Source organism: Xenopus tropicalis, chromosome 4, assembly GCF_000004195.4.
Source record: "Xenopus tropicalis strain Nigerian chromosome 4, UCB_Xtro_10.0, whole genome shotgun sequence".
NCBI lineage: Eukaryota > Metazoa > Chordata > Amphibia > Anura > Pipidae > Xenopus > Xenopus tropicalis.
In genome coordinates this window covers 9,837,761-9,844,242 of record NC_030680.2, presented here as the reverse complement: position 1 = coordinate 9,844,242, position 6,482 = coordinate 9,837,761, and the positions used below count along the sequence as shown (strand labels likewise).

General features: G+C 47.3%; 1 non-coding gene across 1 annotated transcript; it reads right to left on the bottom strand.

Annotated features, from left to right (window-relative positions):
• Nucleotides 1-1,425: 1,425 nt before the first annotated feature.
• Nucleotides 1,426-1,515, bottom strand: mir129-1 (microRNA mir-129-1). The gene has a single exon (NR_049573.1). It is a non-coding gene; the product is annotated as a microRNA mir-129-1 (primary transcript).
• Between the last annotated feature and the right edge of the window lie 4,967 nt (nucleotides 1,516-6,482).

Below are 6,482 nucleotides of genomic sequence, written 5' to 3'. Positions count from 1 at the left end.
TGTCTCAGAGAATTTTCCTGCGAAAACTCAATACACAAGTTGGAGAGAGGGAGGATAAAACGGAGCGCATTTTTGCTTTGCGGGAGGGAGTCGCTTCATAAGTTTGGAAGTTTTTTACTCTTTTCAGGGGTATAATTATTTGCCCCCGGATATTTTTGTCTTTGGGAAATGATGCTGCCATTGCCAGAGCCCAAAGCCTTGCCTGGCATGTAGCGGGCTGTAGACATGAACAACAGCTGGCACAGTCTAGTGATTCTCTATCTAAAGGTAAATTGGCACCAAATGGTGCGTAATTGTCCCTCCAGTTCATAGCCTGGGTGCCTTGGCCCCCCAATATAATATGGCTGCTTATTTTCCCCGTCTGTACAGCACACAAAGCACATGTTTCTCTTCTGGGGAACCTCCCTTGATTAACTTGGCTTTTCAGAGATAAGTAGTTGGGGAGGGGGAAGGAAAATGAACTTAATTAGTAATAGGAGAATTGGGCAGATTATATCCCAAATTGGGGGGGGCAGAGCAGAGCGATCTCTAAAATAAAGACAAGGGGGACATTCTTTCATTTGATTCTTTCACTATAATGCCAGGCTGCCCTTTTTAATTAATAGATTGGGGGTGTCCGCACATTAATTTCGGTGTAACCCAAGACTATAAATACCAAAGGACGATGGGGGTGTCCTTTATTCCTCTACTACAATATATTCAGCTCCACAGTAGCACTTACGTTCTGGGCAGTTCCCTAACTTATTCGTTAATAGTAGGGTGGGGGGGGTCCTAACTTTCTTTTCTATAGGAACAGCCCACCCAGACTGACCAACCATCTATTCTGCCTGTTCGCTTGGCAAATTCGTACGATGCCCGAACCTTTAGCCAGAAATCTGTCGGGGGGTTGGGGGGGGGGAACTTTAAGACGAACTTTATTGAATTGAAGGAAAGGGGGTGCGGCGCATAGGGGTGGGGGGACTTGTTTATACCCCCCACCACCCTCAAAGAGTAAGAAAAAGTTGTCAGAAGTGGAGGTACCAGAGAAGTCGCCGGCGGATTGTTGCAGCTTTAGGTGCGATTTAAGCTTGATAAATAAAGGCGGTGAGGGGGGGGGGGGGCACAGTACTGTAACACTTGACATTCGGCAAAACTTTGGGAACCCCCCAAAAAATGACTTTCAAAATATTTTATTGTTCCCATTGCAATAGAAAGAGTTCTATTTAACTCTTTATGGTGCGTGTTAAAGTGACGTGCGGCTGAATCGCTTATTCCACTCCCGAGGAAGTCGTGAGTCGCTGGCATAGGGGGGGAAGGGGGGGGGGGGTCGGTACTCAGTAAGGGTGTTCGGGCTGCTGGGGTGTAACAGCCAAAGGTGGCCCGAAGGTCCAATTTTTTTTTTTTTTTCACTGATGGCAGAGATTTCTTCGCTGTCGCCGCCGACTGCGCCCTCCGCAAATGCTTTTTGGGGTAAGGGCTTCCCGGCTAGGTATTTACATACAGCAAGCCCAGACCGCAAAAAGATTTGAGAAGGACTGGATCCAAGCTCCCCAACATCTCCGGCTTGTGGTCCACCGAGCCCCCCAAAACCGAAAGCTCCTGTTTTATTTCCAAGCCTCAGTAAGTGCCGAGTCGTGCCGAGTCGCACACACACACAGCAGCAGCCGATCAGCACCAGTCGCCGCGGACAGCTCCCCGCTCGCCCTTTTGTACATAGAGCGGCGATACAGAGAGTCGGGCGGAGCGGCCAGCGCAGAGACAAGGCGCTGCGTAAAGAGGGAACTCTCCCCCTGAGCACTAAATAAATACAGCGCAGCCAGGCCGCCTATTGGCTGGGGCTAAAATCGTCATCCACCAATCAGCAACACCTTCACATCCCATATTCTTTTCGAAAGAGAGAGAGAGAGGGAGGGAGGGGAATAAAAAAAAAAAAAGCATTTTCTATTTCTAATTATCCAACCAACCCTCCACAGGACAAGCTTACCCCACAAAGAGGGCTTGGTATGTGGGGGTTATTATTCCTGCATGAATGGATGTGGGGGTGCACCATTTTAAGTATAAAGCGTCCGACCCCGATTCTAAAGAGCGGCGGGCAGCGGGGACCCCCCCAGTTTTTTTTGTAAGGAGTAACACACACACACGCACACGATCGACCTCAAGCGATTGCAAAAGGAAACAAGGTATCAATAGGATCAGAACCAGAGTTGGACACATCCGAACTTAGAAACTCGTCATCACTGAGAAAGAACCTCCTATCCGGCTCCCCCCCCCCCCCCCAGATGCGCAGAAGAGGAGATGTCTATGGCCAGTAAGTGTTGTGTTCTATCTACACCCGGGACAGATACACGCTTCCCATGGGGTTCTGTTGTTGGGCTACAGCTACCAGCATGCTTTAACCCTTGATTGTGTGTCGAGAGTTGTAGTCCTGCAACCTCTGCTGACCCAGTGGTAAGAAACAGGGTCTTAGGAGTTTTACACACGGCAGTTGTGCTACATCTAGCGCTCAGGTGTATCAATGCAGCAAGTCCTGGACAGTTTGTATCCAGACACACACACAACTACAACACTGTAATAACAAAAGCAGCATGTGTAATTCGCTTCTATCTATTATCTATCTATCTATCATCTATCTATCTATCTATCTATCTATCTATCTATCTATCTATATATCTATCTATTTATCTATGTATCATCTATCTATCTATCATCTATCTATCTATCTATCTATCTATCTATCTATCTATCTATCATCCATCTATCTATCATCTATCTATCTATCTATTATCTATCTATCTATCTATCATCTATCTATCTATCTATCTATCTATCTATCTATCTATCTATCTATCTATCTATCTATTTATTATCTATCTATCATCTATCTATCATCTATCTATCTATCTCTATATATCATCTATCTATATATCTCTATATATCATCTATTTTTCATCAATGTATCTCTGTTTAACATCTATATATCTCCATATAGCATCAATGTATTTCTATTTATCATCTCTATATCTCGATGCACCACTTCACACACATCTCCCCCCCCCCCCCCCCCCCCAGCCAAGTTTGCCAGCAGTTCCCATGTGCCCCAACACAAGGACTGAAAGACAAGTTGAACACCTACTTACTGTTCCGCTGCGAGGTCTTCCACCACTTTGGACAAACTCCCCGACTTTAGGTTGCCATACAAATAAGGCTAAAGCCAAAATATCCCTGGCTCCAGGTAGGTATATAAGTTACTGTACTGTGTGGGAGGGTCACGATCTTCTATATTTCTTAACCCCTTCTCTGCCTTCGCCAACTTGTTGAGGGCTAATGCAGAAAATTTGGGAGATATAGTGGTATCCCGATCCTTGGCGCCCCCCAACTCTCTCCCCCCCCCCCCAATTCCCCTCCCTTTGGATCTATTTTTTTCAGTCGTTCTTCTTTTCTTCTCATTGGGTGATCTATAACATCCCAAGTCCAGTTGCCCCACTCCCCCCACCCCTGCCACTTCCATTCACATCTCATTGGGCGCCGTGCGATCCCATTGCTCCCGACCCCCCACTTACTGCCTCTCATTGGGTGCTCTTTTCATGTAGGGGACGTATCTAGTAAGTCACGATTCCTGCTCACTTTGGCTGAACTGTGACTGGGGTAGTGACGCAGGCAACTCACATTACTCACTTGTACAGTCACGACTTGGAAATCCGTGCTGTTTCCACCCAAAATTACCGCCGCCACCATTCAATTATTTAATAGGATCCCGGGCAGGGTAAATTCGTGTCTGTCTGTGCGTCTGACCGAAGCTTGTCTGTACGACTGGCAACCTTCCCTTTACTTTAACCCGTTGCTTGCAGGAGTGTGGGGGGGGGGTCTGGTTTTGTTGCCTAGCTATGGTTTGATGGACCCTCCTGCAGCCAAGGAGGAGTTGAGGGTTTAGAAGAAGACTGCTGCAGACTACACTTGCGCTAATTACTACCTTTTGCGCTGCGCCCAGGAGGAAGGACGCGGGGTTGCACAGTGGCTGTGCGATTATTCGCTACACGTGTTAAATCGGGCTCCGTTTGTAAATACGACCACGCAGCTCGGAATGTCAGTACATTGGGACCTCAGTCGGTGCAGAGAATTCCCAAGCCCCCCCCCCCGTGTTATTTCCCACAGCCCACACCCTGTCTGCACTAAAAAGGCTTCTGGTATTGGGCTTGGGTTCGGTACCTATTCACTCTTCATCGATATTGGTCTCACATTGGAAACGAATATTCCAATCCTACCCCCCCCCCCCCCCACCTTCCTTCCTTCCCTCCTGTCACTGAGCTGCCATTAACCCCTTCCGCCTAATGGAGCCGCATCTTGCTGTCGATCACATTTCTCCCTAGCTACAACCAGAAGCCTCTACACTTGGCAGCCTTCTGCGGTCCGGCAACGAAAGGGGTTAATCGCACAAATTGACTGATAATCTATCTCGTCTAAAAAAGCTCGACTTGCAGGTAGTGACATAGAGGATTCTCTCTGTTGTAGCTGCTATTATGATCCATAAGGTGACAGTTGTAATGGGGGGGGGGGGCAATAAGCGATTTCTATAGATTTTTACCCCCCCAGCAGCTCATTTGGGTCTGGGAACAGGGAAACACACAGAGAGAAACACACACCATCTTCAGGGAGCTGATGTATTTAAAGGGGAAGTAAAAGATGTGGGAGGAGATGAGGTCTAAATAAAGCAACCTACAGACTTTTTTTTTTTTTTCCCCTATCGCAAGCATCAGGCATAAGTCATTCAAATACAGGGCGGGAATTGAAGGCTTAGAGAGGCGGCAGTACTATACTATCGCTCGTGTGCACTGCTGGGAAATCCCATCAACAATTCAATACAATCACTGGTGCCGGACAAGATGGAATCACACCTGGTGTTTCCCCTTTAAATGAAGAGCAACAGTAAGGGACACTTGCCCTTTTTTTTGTTGTTGTTGTTGTTGTTTTTGGAACGTTTGCCGTAAAGCAGGCTGAGGCATTTTGGAGACAAAGTTGCAGAGAGTTTCAGCACCCCTGCCTGTTGGACAGCTCCCCCATTTAGCTACTGGTTAATACAAGGCAATGGGACTCTTCCCTGTCCTGATCCGATCGGATCGTAGCGACCGAATTCCTCAGGAAAACAAACCCCCCCCCCCCCACCCCATAACCGGGAGATTCCACAGCGCCCACAGGCAGAGGGAGAGATCCGCAGCTTCTATCGATTCAGAGAGTCAGTGCTGGGTGATCCCCCGAAATCCCCCTCTCTCTTTCCATTATGTACATGCAAAGCCCCCCCCCCTCATCCAACAAAAAATTATTGAATAAATAAATAAAACGCCCCCCCCCCCTAAATAAAATAGGACAAATGCGCCAAATAAAACGGGAATCACACAATAAAAAGCGGGGGGGGGTTACAGCAAACACAATTCCATCACTTACCGTGTCTGGGAAAGGCTTGTCAGAGAGAGGAAAAGAGACAGTGAGGAGAGACAGAGGATGAGAGAGACAGAGCGGTGAGAGAAAGAGAGATGGAGGGAAAAACAGTTATTTTTTTGCAGGTAGACTTATTAAGAAAAAGGCAGATATAAGCTGCTTCCCAGTGTGTTGCTCTCATCCCGGACTATTTATACCAGTGCAACTCCCAGTCTATTTCTGGCAGCACAATCAAACCCCTGATGCTATTTTTAGCTTGCAAAAAGGGGGGACAATCTTCCCAGGCACACACACACACACAGCGACACAAAGGCATCGCTCTGGAAACGGTGCGTCCAAAAACACATCCAAGCTGCACCATTTTCATGCAGTTCTACCATTGCAGGGAATGTAGGAGTATATAAAGGAATTGGACACACACACACATATACACATAGACACACACACACAGACACACACAGACAGGAGCATACCCATAATAACCCAGCACACAGGCTCCCTCTCTGTATTCCCCTTGCCTGTTGCAGACATAGGAAATCCACCTTCCTTGTGCCATGGATTGAAAGCTCCATTCCCTACAATGTGCTGCTCTGTGCACAACTGCATTGGGAGCCTCTGTCCTGAGATTGCCCCTCTGTCATTTCTTTCTTTTTTTTTTTTTTTCCATTTTTTTTTTTAATGGTTTTTTTTTTTTTTATTATTATTTTATATTTTGAGCTCAGAGATTCTAAAAACAGAACGCCTATTTCTGGTGGGTGAGGCGAGGTATTTTGGGAGGGGATATCCCAGTGATCCACTACACAAGGGATGCAGGATGGGAGGAGGAGGAGGAGGAGGAAGGGGGGGGGGGGTATAATCAGTGCAGATTGCAGGCTGCTCGTATCCAACCTGCTTTTCCCTGGTAGCTGCGTCAGCTCTCAGCTACTAACGTCACCATCAGAGTCTCCTCTTCTAAGGATCTGGTGGAAGGGTGAGGAGAAAGCTCTGCAGCTTTAAAGCACAAAATGGCTCTGAGATGGGGAGGCAGCCCTGTCCTTTGGAGCCTAGGGATGTGTGAGCATCTAAAACAC